The sequence below is a fragment of the Lithobates pipiens genome, unplaced genomic scaffold (genome assembly GCF_037356315.1).
Source record: "Lithobates pipiens isolate NorthernLeopardFrog02 unplaced genomic scaffold, aLitPip1_a1.2 Scaffold_1, whole genome shotgun sequence".
NCBI classification, from domain to species: domain Eukaryota; kingdom Metazoa; phylum Chordata; class Amphibia; order Anura; family Ranidae; genus Lithobates; species Lithobates pipiens.
Window position 1 is genome coordinate 165,259,819 of NW_027507685.1, and position 18,794 is coordinate 165,278,612.

General features: G+C 41.1%; 1 protein-coding gene across 1 annotated transcript in view; it reads right to left on the reverse strand.

The window, feature by feature from the left end:
* The window catches only part of LOC143978273 (steroidogenic factor 1-like), a 311,323-nt gene that overhangs the window by 253,521 nt on the left and 39,008 nt on the right, over positions 1 to 18,794 (reverse strand). The gene's annotated exons all lie outside the window — the stretch shown is intronic.

Below are 18,794 nucleotides of genomic sequence, written 5' to 3' on the forward strand. Positions count from 1 at the left end.
ATTTTGAATGGGCTGAGTTACGACGGAACTAGAAAAGGAAGTCAACCTCGGCGAGATTGACACCCCACAAGCCCCATCGTCTGTTATGGATGGCAACCCCCTATACCGAAAAAATGGCGCGGGGTCCCCCCAAAATCCAGACTCTTATCCGAGCATGCAGCCCGACCGGTCAGGAAAGGGGGTGGGGACGAGCGAGTGCCCCCCAAGCCGTACCAGGCCACATGCCCTCAACATGGGGGGGTGGGTGCTTTGGGGAAGGGGGGAACCCTGCGGGCCCCCCACCCCAAAGCACCTTGTCCCCATGTTGATGAGGACAAGTGCCTCTTCCCAACAACCCTGGCCATTGTCGGGGTCCCCAGCATGCCCCGGCACTGTGACATCATAAGGGACGGGGTCATCAGGTGACATCATGCCTATATATGCCCATCGTGCACTGTGAACACAGCATTACAGTGGGAGAGAGCTTCCTGTCAACATCGGAACAACAGAAGAAGGAAGAAGAAGAAGACCCAGTTCATAGCGGGAAACCAGTTCGTCTGAATGCTGGTCTGACGGACCAAATACGACACGCGGGCAGCTACAACACAATGAGTGTTACCTGGAGTGGGGTAAAAAATATCTACTGGTAAAATGAACAGGAGTCTCGTGTGGAAATCAAAATCTATTAATGATATTGACAGACTATTATTTATGCTTAATTTACAGCCCACCTGTCATAAGAGCAATATGGGGACTACCATTGCTAGTTGTGTGGCTGTACTTCTGTGTCACTAATCTGTCTTAAGCAGCAAGATATTATAGTCAGTGAAACAAAAAGATTTCTTATCTCTATTCTTGTTCCAATTTATTTTCAATGTTGTTCTTGAAACCACTTGAAAAGTCCCTTCCCCTACTGTATGGTATTTGTTAAAACAACTCCCTATGCCTTTTTGACAGTAGTTTGCCTATTAACCCTAAAAATTGTCAGAATTTATTAACAGGATTCACCACCTATAGACTTTGTCCAATTAAGCTTTGACAATAAAACCTGGAAACTAACTGGTTTCTATGCAGAGTTGCCAAAAGATTTTGCACGCACCAGTTTTAGTAAATTTCCACTATATTTTTGGCAGACGTATCCTTATATATTTAAGTGGGGACTCCACTTTCATGGGAAAAAATTATTGCAAATAAAAAAAATATATATAGCATATACAATTGCTACACAAGCCATGATGTAGTTGAATGCTTTTAAAAATGTAATTTCCTTTTCAATCTGCAGTGCTGAAATTGTTTGATAAATTCAATGCAATACAGCAACCAGGAGGCCTTCTGTGCACAGTTGATGTACAGAACATCACCAGGAATGTAGTTTCCTGCTTGTGATTGACTCACTGAGTTTCATAGAAATCTGCACAAAGATGCCAGTCAGATTTTAGGTATCCTCTGCAATAAAAAAAAAATATTATTGAAATAAGGGAGGCAGTCCCTGAAACTTTCCTCGTTAGAACACTGAAAGTGAATCAGTTGAATAATAATAGAAAAGTTGCTCTCATTCAGATTCACTGTGCACAAAGAACTTTTTCTTCAGAGCAGAAACGGGTAGGACTCTGCAACAAAGTTTGTTAAAATCCTTGCCATGTACATTCATCACCACAAGGAGATTGTTTTTTTCTCTCAATAAATATCAAGTTACCCTTTAAGCATAAAATCTTTGTAGCAGTCATTAGGAAAAAAAGCTTGTATATACAATGAGTAGTGGTGTGGGTTGGTGTCAAAATAAGCACCAACATCCCTGAATTGACAATAAGTATGCACGATTTATTTATTTATTTTTTTATTTTTTTAGGGATTTTTTTAGGTGCTGAGATATTCAAAACACAATTTGTTAAAAAATGAATACATTTTAATAGACAAACATAGAAAATGAATAAAAAGTTTGTTCACAACAGACAAACATTGACATCAAAACAGCTTGTTCAAGAAATACAAGGTATGAGAGTAGCTTATGCTAGTAGTGGTGACAGTAGCAATATTAGTTAATATGTTTCGCTGCCCTGGGCTTCCTCAGGAGATAGATTTCTCATATATTGTATGATATATGTCACTAGATATAGAACAGAGAAAACATTTAGAACATATTATTAACAATTAATACTAGATAGATTAAATAATTGATTCGGACCATTGCCACTCCAGCTTCCAGAGACTCCCGGCACGGGCCCGAGCATAGACAACAGACCCTGGGGTCACTCGCAGAGTGACCAAAGCAGGTCTAGATGGACCGAGCTACAAGATTTAATAAGACTACAGTTAATTGCTCAACTACCTATATGGCTAGCGAGAAATCAAAAATAAATGAGTATAACTAGAATATAGAGCCAAATACTAAAAGCTTTACACAAAAAGAGTCAATGATATACTTACTGCACAAGGTGTTAGTATGTGAATATATCAAGGGTGCCGTATAAAATATAGGAATCACTCATTGTCAGATATAAGACAGATGGAAAAACTGAAAAAATAATAAAAATGTAAAAATTAATTTAATATATAGAGATTAATGGATTTCTATAGGGGGGTCTGTTGAGGAGCCCAGAATTGAATTTAATTTTGCTCAAGCCCATGGCGGGAGTCTCTGGGAGCTGGAATGTGGTAAGCGGGGGTTTGTCATGCTTGGCGGGCAATGGTCTGAATCAATTATTTAATTAATAATAAGTATTAATTGTTAATAATATGTTCTAAATGTTTTCTCTGTCCCATATCTAGTGACATATATCGTAAAATATATAAAATATCTATCCCCTGAGGAAGCCCAGGGCAGTGAAATATGTCGGGAAATAATATTGCTACTGTCACCACTACTAGCATAAGCCACTCCCATACCTTTTATTTCTTGAACAAGCTGTTTTGATGTCAATGTTTGTCTATTGTGAACAACATTTTTATCCATTTTCTATGTTTGTCTATTAAAATGTATTAATTTTTTCCTGTTTCAAATAATTTTATTAAGAAGCCAAAATGTATTAATTTTTTAACAAATTGTGTTTTGAATATCTCAGCACCTAAAAAATCCTTAAAAAAAAAACCTGCATACCTATCGCATATACAATATTTAGCCTAGTTGTTGTAGATGCCACCTTCTGATTTTCATTTGCAGAAAAAGAATGTCAGTCACAGACAGTATTAGCTTTAAATTCCACAGATGATCAGATTGTAATCTAAAGTCATATTAGTGACCCTAAATAAGGTCACTACATAATATTTTGTCATGAAGTTATGATTAGACTTGGAAACGACCAGGCTTTTGAGCATTGTGGCTGCAGACTCACATTAGTTAGTGCCCACACATTTTGACACCTTCCCACCCAGCCTATAGCAGACTGATGGAACAGGCGGTGGCAATCAGAAGGGGTCGCTGGGCAGTGGCACGATCAGTGACCGACTGATCAGTGTATCAGCCCACTGCCTGTAACATGTGACCGCTGTGACCAATCACAGCAGGTCACATGACAGTTGGATGGCTTCCTTTCCTGCCATTCATTGTGTACAATTGCATAGCTAGCTGTGATTGGTCAATGTGATCACATGGTACAGACAGGGCCAATCGCAACCCATATGTACCATGTGATTAGCTTAGACCAATCACAGCTAATCACAACAATTCAGTAAAATGCTTGCTTATAGCAATGTAATTCACTGCTATAAGCAATCATAAATGGAAAAACAAAATCCTGATCACTTCCCCAGATTAGTACAATGTTTCTATAATAACATTACATTTCTCTGGTCACAGTGTGTTAATGAAAAATCATTGAAAAAAAAAATGTATCAAATATTTTGTTTCTTTTTCATACTGTCACCAGTCAGTGTCCCTGATCACCACCACACCAGTTACAAGATGATGCTGTACTAAACTGGTGACAGAATGTGGAAAAAAAAACGCCATGCCTCTTACTAACATATGTGTGTGCATCCTATTGAATTAGGGTGTGCACCCTGAGGCTCAAACACATGCGTGTGTGTCTTTTTTTTTAAATATCTCTTTATTCGTTTTTTTACATATCCATTATAAATTTCACTATTTACATTCATCGCTCCCTTATGAGCTTCCATAAAATCCATTCATAGGCATGTCCTCAAATACTATAAAATTGTACATATACATTTATACATTCATATCCCTCTTACTCTTTTTTTTTTTTTTTCTCTCGCTTTTGGTGTGGCTTGCCCTATCTCCATACTGTTTTATCCTGATGCCGTTATGGAATTTCCAACTTGCCCATACTCTCTCATATTTCTCTCCATGTCCTCTACTCCAATATGTTTCCCTATATAGCGGTAGTTTACTATTTACTAAATTTTTCCACAGTGTTAACATTGGAGCTTCCGCCTTCTTCCAATTCAGCACTATTGTCTTTCTAGCATAATAAAGCAACAGACCCACCTGTATTCTCCTTCCTATAGGGGTGATATTATCCCCTACTAGTCCTAATAGGCAGATCTCTGCCTCTTGATTTAAAGAGACTGATTGTGGCAGAGTTAAATCCATCCGGATTCAGCCATCTCCCTATCGTCACCAACTGTGTAGCCATATAATATTTATAAAGGTCTGGGAAAGCCAGCTGGACGCATAAGTACGCTTAGTTTAATTCTAGCTGGTTTGCCTTTCCATATAAATGTAGAAAACATACCGTGTAGCTGTGTAAAAAAAACTTCTTAGGCAACCACTGCAGAGAATTTCTAAATAAATACAGAAATTTAGGAAGAATCTTCATCTTTATTAAATTTATACGTCCCAGCAGCGATAGGGGCAATGCCTTCCAGATCTTAAATTTTTTCTTACACTCCTGTATTACTAGATCTAAATTCAGCATTTTAAAGTCACGCGTGTGTGTCTACATGTGTATATATATATATGTCTACATGTATATGACCCTGGCACATTGATCTCCCTGCCGACACATTGAAAGAGAAGTGCATAAACATGGCAGAGCCAATGAGAAGGCAATCTTTCCCAATTTCCTACTGGAACACAGAGCTATAATGCTAATGTGCATGGGGTGTTTAGGGTGTTCCCAGGCACAGCTGGCACACCCTGTGCACTTGCTTATCCTTACCAAACTATCTGGACTATCTGCTTTCCAAAAAGGGGTCATTTGGGGGATATTTGTACAATTTTGGCATTTTAAGGCCCCATGAATCATCAGTATGTCAAGATTGATGAATTTTCAGATATATACCATAGTTTGTGGCCTAACTTTCCTACAGGCTAAATAATATACACTGATTTGGGTTATTTTTTACCAAAGAAATGTAGCAGAATACCTTTTTGCCAAAATGTATGAAGAACAATTATTTATTTGCAAAATGTTATAACAGAAAACAAGAAAAATTTGTTTTTTGCTTCAAAACTTTCAATCTTTTTTCATTTATTTAGCAAAAAATAAAAAACCCTGTGGTGATTAGATACCACCAAAAGAAAGCTCTAATTGTGTGAACAAAATTATAAAAATTGAGTTTGGGTACAGTATTGCATGACCACACAACTGTCATTCAAAGTGTGAGAGGGCTGAAAGCTGAAAATTGGCCAGGGCAGAAAGGGGGTAAAAAAGTCTGATATTGAAGTTGTTAAAAAGTGATTATTAGAATGCATCAAGCATCAGGGATACTTCAAGCAATAGACCATCAACTAAAAGACTGAACACACATATGCTAAGTGCAGGAAATGAGCAGTATGCTATACTACCTGTTAATATACTATCAGTTCACGACAAGTTCACTGTATGTAAAGGCATTTTTACTGCATTAAACTGAAGCAAAATGCATTAAAGTGAAGAAAAGCTATTAGCAACAGAATGTAATCAGATATTTCTATACATATAGTAACCAAGGCATCCATGTACTGTAGAATAACAACCATATCAAAACAGTATATAAAAGTAATATTCTGCTTTGTGTATAAAGAATTGGTGACAGTATGAAATAGCAGATCATTTATGGACAGTAAACAACTTATAAATAGAACATTTGAAGCCACAGAATCTGTGTGCAAAAACACTTTTATTTGGTAATTTGTTCATTACATAATGAACATTAGAATCTTAACATTTAATATAGTTATACAAAGCCAATCACCAAATGATTCCTGCTCCTTTCTTGGCAGCGCTGCCCACTTCTTAAAATCCCCCACACATCTAAAGTACATATGAATTAGTCATGCTGCCTTCCCCCTGACAGTATTTGGCCCTGGTAATAAGAAATACATTTCAGATGTGGCCAGTTCACCCACTTGAATCTCTGGTTTCTGCAGCCGGATGTCATGCATTTAGTGGTAGTATCACTCCTGCTGCTAAATGACAACTGCCCGCTCAAGGCTGCTCCCCTGCCATTGGCTGCTAGGATGCTGTTGGGTGTCTGTATGTAAAACCCTGCCTGAATTCTAGCAACCAATGGCACTGTAAGCATCGTTGCTTGCCAGGAAGCAGGCAGCTACACAGCATTAGGAATAAGCCCCTTATTCGAGTCGAACGTAAATTCGACTTGAACATTGGGTGTTCGCCCATTCGGTGAATCCCAAACAATATATGGCATTCACAGCAAATTCGAGAGCTGCAGAACACCCTATAATGCACTGTGAGATGTCTGATGCATGCTTCGGCCAATCACAGCGCGCTCTACTTTTGCTGTGGCACAGTAAAACACATGAGACAGATGTTGTACTTTACAGGCAGACTAAGGGGACCTTCCCGGCATGACATTTAAAGGAATATTTAATTTTAATTGTTTAACTTTAAGCATTATTAAAATCACTGCTCCTCAAAAAAACTATTGTTTTAAAAAAATATTTTTGCATACATGTCCCCAGGGCAGTACCCAGACCCCCATATCCTTTTATGGCCAATTACTTGCATATAAGCTTTCAAAATGGGCACTTTTACCCTGTTCGCAAGTTATGACCAAACAAGGGGGTGTTGTATTGTATTGTTGCATTATTGAAATAAACCCAAGGTAAGTATAGTAACAAGTCCTAGTTGCAATCTCGTAAACACCTAATAAGAGGATAATATGCAACCGGTCTAAACTACGTGGCATGTTCACCAATGCCAGAAGCCTGGTGGATAAGATGGGTGAACTAGAGATACTGTTGTACAAGGAAGATTTGGATTTTGTGGGAATTTCAGAGACCTGGTTCAATAGCTCTCATGATTGGCTGGCAACCATTCAAGGGTATGACCTTTATCACAGGGACAGAAAGGGTAAAAAAGGGGGAGAGGAATGCCTATATATCAACAGTAATGTACAAGTGAATGTGAGAGATGACATCACTAAGGGAGATAGGGAGGAGGTGAATCCTTATGGGTAGAGCTCCAAAGGGAGCTCTACCCATAAGGGAGCACATGAAAAGACGTTTTTTCCTATGACTACTATTGAATTTTTGGGGATCACTATCAACTTATCCTTGATGGAGTTCAGATTGCCCATAGAAAAGTTACATCGTATGAGAACAGTGATCTCATTATTTTTGTCTAAGCGCAAGGTGTTGTTAAAGGAAGCCCAATCTTTATTGGGTCTCTTTGCATTCGCAGCTAGAGTTACCCCAATAGTCAGAATCTTTTCTAGATGATTTGCCTTGGACACCAAAGGTTTTAAAAAAAACATATTCACATGTTCCCATCTCTAAAAGTGTCAAAGAAGACTTAAAAGTCTGGGATTCTTTTCTTTGCACTTTAATGGGTCAACCATCTGGCAAAAATCTTTTACACAGGATTTTCAGTTGAATTTCTTTACTGATGCCACAGGTTCATCAGGCTTTGGAGCCTTTATAGACAGCCATTGGTGTGCCTCTGAATGGCACTCAAGTTGGTTGCATCAAGACATTTTGCATAATATAGTCCTCCTTGAGTTATTTCCAGTTATAGTTTCAATAGTGATCTGGAAGGAAAAGTTTATGAACCATAGAGTAATTTTGCATACGGATAACAAAGGTGTACTCTTTGCTATCGATATGCTATCATCTAAATCTGAACTGGTTATTAAACTGTTACGTTTCTTAGTGTTACATTGCATAAGATTCAATATCTGTTTGAAAGCAAGACACATATCCGGAATACATAATAACATAGCTGGCGCTTTATCTTGCTTAAGCCCCATACACACTATCAGTTTTTCTGCCGAGTTTTTCCTTCAGATTTACTAAAACCATATAATATGAGGTCAAACCTTAAGAGTTTCAATTTGTATGCAATCAGGCAGTCCCTTGCACTACATGGTTTTGGTAAACCTGAAGGAAAAACTCAGCAGAAAAACTGATAGTGTGTATGGGGCTTTACAGATCAAGAGATCCCGGGAACTGGCTCCATCGGCAGATCCATGTAGCACCCCGTGCCAAGACTTCCTGTGGGGCTTGATTTGGGATTGATATCTGTTAATCTCAGGAAATCGTTATCACAGAAGACATGGCAAAATATAGGCTGGCCTGGTACAGATGGTGTTCTTTTTGCTCTAACATGCTTTTAGATATTAAGGAAGTGAAAGCATATGTCTCATTAGCATTTGTGTCCTTTCTAATTGAATCAAAGCTTAGTTCTGCCTTAGTAAGTAAGGTATTGGCAGGTGCTTCTTTTTTCTTAATTTTGCAGGCCTGCCAGCTTTCACTTCCTTCTTTCAGGTCAGCCAGATCCTCAAAGGATTCAGGAAATCCCACCCTGCTCTGGATTCAAGACGTCGGATTTTGGTTACCGTATTTATTGGCGTATAACACGCGCCGGCGTATAACACGCACCCCAAGTTTAGGAGGAAATTTAAAAGAATTTTTTTTTTAGGAGGGAAGTTTAAGGAAAAAAACGTATTACAGCCTTGCATTGCAGCCTTTCATTGTAGCCTTTCATTGCAGCCTTGCATTCCAGCCTTGTCAGTCGATTCCAGCCTTGTCAGTCATTTGCAGGCTTGTCAGTAGTTTGCGGATGTCCTGTGTATCTCAGCGGCGCTCGTTCTCGGCCGATATAGGCGGCTTTCGGGTATTTTCGGCCACACTCGGCCGTTCTCGCCTATTTTCAGCCCTTCTCGACTATTTTCGGCCGCACTCGGCCATTCTCAGTGGCTTTCGGCTTTCCAAAAGCTACCGAGAACGGCTGAATGCGGCCGAAAATAGCCGAGAACGGCCAAATATACCCGAGAATGGCCAAAAATACCAGAAAGCCACCGAAGGTGGCACAGAAGGTTAGGAAAGGAGGGGGATCGGCGTAAAACACACACACCCAATTTCCCCCTGATTTTAGGGTGAAAAAGTGTGTGTTATACGCCGATAAATACGGTAATTTGTTAATTAAACTGCTTTTGGTATTGGAAGCCATTTGTTTTTTACAATATGAGCGGCCTTTTCAGTTACCTTTTTAGTGCTCTAATGCCCTGTACACACGGCCGGACGTTCCGAAGGAAAATGTGCGGTCGGACTGTGTTGTCGGAAATTCCAATTGTGTGTGGGCTCCATCTGACTTTTTCCGTCGGAATTTCTGACACATCTGGATCTAAAATTTTCTGACAACAAAATCCGATCGTTTCAATTCTGATCACTTGTAGATAATTCCAATGCACACAGTGCCCCACATTGGTCAGAATAAATTACAATACAAAAGCTATTGGCTACTGGCCTCTTTATAGTCCCATCGTATGTGTTGTATGCCACCTTGTTCTGAATGATCAGATTTTCCGACAACTTTGTGCGACCGTGTGTATGCAAGACAAGTTTGGGCCAAAATCCGTCTGAAAAAATCAGACGGATTTTGTCATCGGAATGTCCGGCCACGTGTACAGGACATAAGAGTTGGGGAGTTTACAGCTCACAAAAATGTATGTTTGTCCTTTCTACTGTTTTTGCATGTATCTCTGGAAGCAAAGTGTTTTCATCTATTTATCTGTTGGTCAAAAACTTTTGGTTTGGGTAATGATCAGTGGATCTCTCTGAGTAAATCTCTCAATCCTCTAGTGTGCCCGGTGTCCCATGTTGTCAGGTATATGTTGGTCAGACCCTCATCCAATAGTTCACTTTTTATCCATCAGGACTTGTCCCCTTTGACTAGATATCAGTTTTCTTCATGCCTTAAGCGCTTTAACCTCTCAGGTTTCCAATTGTCATCACATTCCTTTAGGATTGGGGCTGTACTACAGCTAATTCATTGGGTCTCTCTCCAGATGGTCTAAGAAAGGGTCAGCCATTGGCCAGGTAGTAGATAAAAAATATATGTCTGCCCCAAGTTGTTAATTTCTATGATTTTCTCTTTCAGATTCATTGAAATGCATAATCTGGATACTGGACCATTCCTATGTTTTCTGGCCTGAGATTCAGGCAGAATCCAGGATTTATTCAAGCAATTTAGGTCTGGATGTTAATAACTTTATAATTTTATGGTCAGGCATTAGGGGCCTAAGATGGCGCATTCTTAGGGACCACTCAATTCATTTGTCCAGCATTTGGCCTTCTCCTCAGGTTCTAGTTATTCACAGCAAATGACATTGCTAAAATTATAACCTGGGAACTGTTATGAATAATGAAAAGGGATCTTTATGCCATTATTATTTTGGCTTTCTCCAAAATGATTCCAAGGCTCCTTTGGTCTGCTTTCGGTAATTTATTTTATGTAGATAGAAGTAGGAGACGGCTGAATAGGACTATCCATAATTTTTAAGTATCTTCCAGTGGTTTGCATTCCGCCACATGGCACCAGAAGGATTTGTGCCTGGGTTATTCAGGAATGATTTTGTACACTTGTCCGAGATTGGCAAGGACATATTCAATACGAGCCGGCAAAGTTTGATTGAAAGTGCCACAGTATTGGGGGGGCCCTCAGCCAGAAGGTTCCCTTCCGGCCTCGGTTGGTGGGGGATAGTCATCCAGCATTGTCTGGATGGACACCGTGTAATTTTTGTGTTGATGTATTATAGCCAGGATGGCTTCATATTTTATTTGAATTAATTATTAATTCGTTAGCAGGTTACCCCTTGAACAATACCGTGGCCTATGTTAAAATTTTGCCAAACAAATAAATATTCATAAAAGAAAAGAAATGGTTGTTGGTCTCTTATTTGAATTAAATAATCCCTTTGTGCTAGCCCATGTGTTTTCTCTAATTACTGCTAGATTGCAGCCAATGCTGCACTTTATTTTTGTTTATCGCTTATTCTTACTTCAATACTTATCTAAAGTTATACTAAAGTCTAGATTTTTTTTGTTAAAAATAACAAACATGTTATACTTACCTGCTCTGTGCAGTGGTTTTGCACAGAGCAGCCCAGACCCTCCTCTTCTTGGGTCCCTCTTTATCACTTCTGGCCCCTCCCTCCTGTTGAGTGTCCCCACAGCAAGCAGCTTGCTATGGCGACACCAAGCTGCAGCTCCCTGTGTCCATTCAGACACAGAGTCATGGCACGGCCCCTTCTCTCTTCTGATTGGCTAACTGACTTTTATTGACAGCAGTGGGAGCCAATAGCGCTGCTGCTATGTCTCAGCCAATCAAGGGGAGAGTTCCAGACAGCCGATGGACTCGTGGACATCACTGGATAGAGATCAGGCTCAGGTAAGTATTAGGGTGGCTGCTGCACACAGAAGGCTTTTTATCTTAATGCATAGAATGCATTAAAGAGGAAGTAACCATCAGGGTTTTACTTCCTCTTTGTTTCCCTGCCAAGGTAAAGCATGATGGGTCACTATGCATCGCATAGTAGCCCATTATGTGTCACTTACCTGACACAGGAGCCAGCTCTGTCACCGCTGTCCCCTCTTCCACGGAGCATCCATCTTCCTGCTCCGGCGCTGTGAGTGGACAGAGCAGCGATGACGTTACTCAAGCGCGTGCGCGTGGGAGCCGTAAGTGACGACATGTTTGCCTTCACGTGCGACACGTCCAGTGGCGCGCATGTGCCGTAGACAGCGGTGCCATTTTTTTGTAAAATATCTCCTTAACCGTGTAGGTTAAGGAGATTTTTCTTGGACCTACAGGTAAGCCTTAATCTAGGCTTACCTGTAGGTCAAAGTGGTCTGTAAGGGTTTACAACCACTTTAAAGGGCTTTTTTTAAAAATAACAAACATATCATACTTACCTACACTGTGCAGTTCATTTTGCACAGTGTGGCCCTGAACCTAATCTTCTGGGGTGTCCCAGCGGCTCTCGCAGCTCCTTCTCGCATCGGTTATCCCCCTGGGAGAAGCACTCTCCCAGGGGCGTTTCCTTGGGGTCGTGTTCCCAAATCCAGCATTTGCGTCTATAGACACAGAATTCCGGACTCGGCCCCGTGCCCAGGCACCCGCATCATTGGATTTGATTGACAGCAGCGGGAGCCAATGGCTGTGCTGCTATCAATCTATCCAATCAAGAGCCGAGAACCCCAGGCAGAGAACTAGAGCGTGTGCTAGAGCACTGAGGGATTTGATTGACAGCAGCGGGAGCCAATGACTGTGCTGCTATCAATCTACCCAATCAAGAACCAAGAACCCCAGGCAGACAGCTAGAGTGTGTGCTAGAGTGCCAAGGGATCGAAGGGCTCAGGTGAGTAAAACGGGGGGGAGGCTGGAGGGGGGCTGGAGGCTGTCAGAAATTTTTTCACCTTAATGCATAGGGTGCATTACGGTGAAAAAACATTTCATTTCTGTTTTGAGATTGATGGCTGGGGTTTGCTTCATCCTGGGAACTGCAATGCATTGAGAAGGAGGCTTAGACTCTCTTTGCTGCCCATGTGAAAAATAGAAAGGGAGCCACAGTGCAAACATTGATGGAAGCATATGTCATTTATTTAAAACAATAATTATAGGGGGGCTTTTTAGAGGCCCTGCTTCCTTTGTCAAGTATACCCAATGGTAGATTAGAGGTGTCTTTTTTACCAGTGGCTGGAAGCCGGTACAACAAGTGGGAAAATTAATTCAATTATGATAGATATGAATGAGCCAATTAGCTGGTGGGGGCCAGATCAATGCATGACAGGTTTGAGCCGCATTGGCACCATGTCTGCGCTCTGTGTGTTGTCAACGCATTGTGGCGTTATCAGACTGGTGTGCCCTGTTTCCATCCTGTTGCAGACTGGAGGGGCATTGTGCTCGTAGTGCCATAATGCCCGTGGATGCTGACCTGTTGACGAGCGCTTCCCCTCATTGACTGCAAACACATGGTGTTGAGAGGAACTTGCCGATTCGCATCTGGAGATAAATAGTGGAAGTAGATTGCAGTGTTTTTTTTCCTTTCTTTTTTTACACCACCAGGTGCAGCTTTTTGTACCTTTCAGAAGCTAATCATGCATTTCTGCCAATTACTGCTCCAGCCAGTGCTGCATTTTATTTTTGTTATTGTAGCCCATTCTGACTTTAATATTTAATAGTATAATGAAAGCTCCCCCCTCCTTGATTGCACACACATGGTGTTGGCAAACTGGCAATTCGCCCCTGGGGATTAATAGTGGAAGCAGATGGGAGTGGTTATTTCCATGAGGATACTGAGAAGCAACATTTCGGCTCAGAGCTCTTGATTCATGGTGGGTTATGTTTTGGCTGCCTATCAGGGCAATCTTAATGAGTCTGCACCCCTGGGCACTGCCCAGGGGCCCCAGCTGCAGCTCTCATTTAATCACAATAGACTATGCCTCGGAGATTTTCAATATTTCCCTGAGGCAGCCTGAGTTAGTGGGCAGCGCAAGGGGTGTGGCTGCCTCCTCCACTCCTCCCAAACACTTGTTCACACAGGCTGAGGAGGAGAGACTACAGCAACCCCAGGAGTGTCCATATCCAGGAATGCAGTAAGTGACCGAGTACATGTCACTTCATACAGAACTAAGCTGCCACTATTTCACCCTACCTAATCCTGTCACTATAGCTCCCCATACTATCCAATCCTGTCACTATACCTTCCTATACTACCCAACCCTGCCACGATACCTCCCTATACTATCCAATCCTGTCACTATATGTCCATGTGCCATCCAATCCTGTCAATATACCTCCCTATACTATCCAATTCTGTCACGATACCTCCCTATACTACCCAATCCTATCACTATACCTCCTTATACTTTCCAATCCTGTCACTATAGCTCCCTATCCCTATGCCATCCAATCCTGTCACTATATCTCCCTATGCCATCCAATTCTGTCACTACACCTCTCTATACTACCCAATGCTGTCACTATACAATCACTTTATTCACCATTTTTCAATCTCTACTTTAGAAATATCTTTTTTTTTTTTCAAATATAACTTCATTGATATTGGTCAACAAGCCCAAAAACAGCCGTGTGCAGTTTGGAATAAATTTCTGTATATTAGGTCTGTCTGTACTGAACTCCAGCAGTTCTGGATATAAGGCTAGCCATTTTGGAGTAAATTAACAATTTGCATGGCTCAGCCCACGATCCTGAAATGAAGGATAATCCTATTCCTTTTGGGATATGTGATGTAATGTGTTATGTAAAAGTCTTTTGTAAAATGTAATGTTTTAAAACTACATTCATGCATGTGCCATGAAGGCGCACATAACATTTCTACAATGCAATCCTATGGACAAAAATATGCTGTAGCTGTCGCTCCTGGGTGCCACAACTACAGGTATATTTTACTCAGTTTGCCTATACACTGGTTAAATCCATGTAGGTGTGTAAGGCATTTTCTGTACTGCTGTAAGGAAAGCAGGATCCTTGGCAGCAGGGGGAATCCTGTATGAACTTAGGCATGTGAACACTACACTGCTCACACTTCCAGTCACAGAGGAAACATTGGATGCACCACAGTCCTAAGGCGCATGCTCACAGGAACTAGTGTGCATGTTCACAGAGCTTAGCATGCATGCACGGCACAGGGTTTTGGAAAACTGTTGATCGGCAAAGAGAAATTGCTGAATGGTCTTCAGTTTGTTTTTTGCTTATCTAAAACCCAACCTGTTGATTCTACCTTCCTGTATATGACCCGGCTTTCCCTCTAGACCTTGCTACTGACTTCTGCAGAGGAGTACCTACAGAGGTCGCAATTGCAACCGGTTGCCATGCGCCAGGGGGCCTGTACGGCCCCCCTGTACCCCTTGATAGGAGGAGTGGCTGGGCCCGCTTCTTTTCCTCTCCTTTCTGCAGACATTCAGCGGCTGCAGAAGGAAAATGGGGAGATGGGTTCCTCTATATGCAGCTGCTCCCACCGCTCCTCCTATCCAGCTTCTTTCTGCTGTGCACCTGTATGCTCTCCTGCCCCTCTGTGGTCTTTCCCGGCTACCCTGTGCTCTCTCCTGGCCCCCCTCATACTGTCAGGATGGAGAGCTCGTAAATGTGTCATTTATTGTCTGAATGAATAGAGTCAGTGATCCGTATTGATCACTGACTCTGTTCATTTATAACTGAGGCATGGTAGACTGTTTACTGTACAGAGCTATTCCTGTCCATTCATTCTGTGCAACTAAAACTGCAGAGATGGAGATTTAGAGCTGTGTCTCTCTTGTGAATCTCCTTTCTCTGTCTTAAAGGAACATCAGACAACTGTTGACTGACCCCTGATATTTCAACAAAGCTTCTCAACAGGGCTCCTACAGAAAAGAAAAAACATTTTTAAATAATTTTTTTTTTTTTTTAAGTCAGAAAAATAATAAAAAAATAAAATAAAATAAAAAAATAAAATAAAAATCTGACACCAGTGGCAGAGCTTACGGGGTTTACAAAGGTTGCATTCTGCCACTGGGCTCAGAGGGAAAAGCCTCAGATGGGGATCAGTGGGCCCTTCACGATTTCTTGCACTGGGGCCCTGAAGGTTCTAGTTATGCCACTGGCCTTCTGCCTTACTCATCATCTACCCAGCTATTACTAACCTCAACTTGTCTCGTAGACCCTTATTTTGCCTGCTGATGCTGCTAATACTTCGCCCATTGGTTACCAACCTTGGCTCATTTACTAGACTTTGTCTTGCTTCCTGATTTTGCTGTCAGGCAAAGCCTACCCAGCCATCACCTTGCTTCACTTTCCAGACTTGGCTCCTGTCCTCTGTTCCTGTAACAAGCTGCTTCTGTATCTGGTTCTTTTGCAGTGGTCTAAAGCTTCCAGTTCTACTCACCTGGCTTCAGCACAGATCAAGAGTAGCACTTATGCCACTCTATGCCCTCACACTCTCTGTCACCACCTTCAGGAATGTTGGGCAGGAGGTGCAAGAGGAGCCCCCTCATCTACTCATTCTCCACAAGGTATGTGATAAATGCATTCCCATGGGCACAATTATACTGTAGCTGTGGCTCCTGGGTGCCTCAAATACAGCTGTTTTTTACTCTGTCTGCCTATATAATGAGAATTATGACCGTGTGAGTGGCTCTTAGTCCCTTCTCACTATAATCATCTAGATTATACTTTCTGACTGGTATGATAAGGAAATACAATACACAAAGTGGCGTCTAGCTATTACACTTTCATTAGAAACCAAATCTGCCATGTTTATGTTGACTGTCTACATATATCCTGTCATTGCTGAACTGTTCAAGCTCCAGGGATGTCACCATGATCCATTCTTCACTATCTACTGATAGTCTGGCCCAGAACATGTATTAGGCCACTAAAGTCTACACTTTTGTTTTACATGATTTTGCTTCACAAGATCAGTCAACCTTCAGTCATATCTGAAGTCTGGTAGGTTGAGTAAGCTGATATGCTCTAATATCTCTAGGGGGAGTCCACAGGTGTCCTAGTTCTCCTCTTACTCAACCTGAGGGTGTTCCCACCACTTCTGTCACATTTTCAGTTGTTGAATGTATCCTATGGAGTAAGGAATGGTTAGATCCCTTGTCAGGTGTTTTTCAATGTTAGCGGACTAAGCGACATCTTGGACCCCAATTGATTTATGCACTTTACACTGACTGTGGGATAGTTACTTTTTTGACCTTTACAAAACAACTACTGCTGGTTGCACTCCATTAAAGATAATAACAAGGTCGACTTTCCGCCAACAAGCTCACATCCAACATTTGTTGTCGGAAAATCCGATTGTGTGTGCAGGGCCTAAGAAAAAAGCCTGTTAGAGTCTGCAAAAGACTAGGGACGAGGGTGGAGATTCACATTCCAGCAGGACAATGACCCTAAACATACAGTTAGAGCTGCAATGGAATGGTTTTCATCAAAGCATATTCATGTGTTATAATGGCCCAGTCAAAGTTCAGACCTAAATCCCATTGAAAATCTGTGACAAGACTTGAAAATTGCTGTTCACAGATGCTCTCCATCTAATCTGACAGAGCTTGAGCTATTTTGCAGAGAAGAATGGGCAAACGTTTCACTCACTAGATGTGCAAATCTGGTAGAAACATCCCCAAAAAGACTTGCAGCTGTAATTGCATTGAAAAGTGGTTCTACAAAGTATTGACTCGAGGGGGGGTGAATACAAATGCATGCCACACTTTTCATATATTTATTTGATATTTAAAAAATGTTGAAAACCATCTGCCACTATGTGTTGCTCTATCACATATAATTCCCAATAAAACACATTTACATTTTTGGTTGTAACATGACAAAATGTGGAAAATGTTAAGGGGCATGAATACTTTTTTAAGGCACTGTAACAAACATTTGTAAGAACAGTTACAGAAAGAAAGAAAAATCTGGTGGTTAACAATGAAGTCCATTCAGTATATTCTCCTGAAAAATCAGCATCCCTACTAGCACTCAATATTGTGCTCAACATGTTATTTGAAATAGATAAAGGGATACCAGTAAAATCTGGAAAAATAATTAACTGTGTCAAGATATGGGTAACACATCTGCTTCAGATGCCCAATTGCTGATTCAAGAATGTGTCACCAAATGTGGGAGTATGACGCTACTCTGCCAAGTTTAGTGAAATGAACTTCCCCTTTGTGTCTTCGTTCCCAAGGTGGGGGTAGGTCGATCGGATAGAGGGAGGACTGGAGAATCTATTCTAGTGCAGCCACACAGGAAGAGGACAGACCACTGAGCAAAGGAAGCCTATTTCATAACATTTATGCTGCCATAAAAATGAAAGAAGACATTCACTGGCACTTCGAGCAGATCACACAAATAGAAGTCTGCTTCACGTCCTTTCATCTTCACAACATAGCATTAAGCAAGCTCTACAAAGCACTGTTATACATTAAAAAAAAAAAAATTCATTTCTGTACTTATCCCTCACTTTTAAATTTAATTGTATCTGCTCACAAGTTGACTTGGTAAGTATTAGGAACAGTTTGATTAATTTTAAAGTCCTTAAAGTGATTTTAAACCAAAAACCAAAAGTGCATTATATTGCAGCTTACCAATCATTAGATGTGGTGGCTGCATTAGTTTTCTATTCTTTGGCTTATGCCCTCTGTTTTCACCTGGTGATCTGGCCAGTAACACACCTCCTGTATTAGTGAGACACACCTCTGGAAGAATGAGAAAAGGAGGCACAGCAGACAGCAGCATTGTCAGTCTGGGGGGCATGGAAGTGTTAAATGTATTAGCAGATTTAGATACACTAACAAATTAAAGCCAAACTCCAGCACTTTATAATCAGTTACAGCAAACAGTTGTTTTCCTTTTGGGATAAAATTTATCTTCATCCCCATCTAACTGCAAATGATAATTAGAGATGGGCCGAACACCTTCCGTTTCGGTTTGTGCCAGAGCTCTGGAACATAGCAAATGTTCGGACCCAAACTTATTGAAGTCAATGGGACCTGAACTTGAAAAATCAAAAGTCCCCATTTTGAAGGCTTATGACCTGTACACACGGTCAGACTGTTGTCGAAAAATCAGATCATGTGTGGTCTCCATCTGACTTTTACTAATTTCCGACACGCAAAGTTAGAGCAG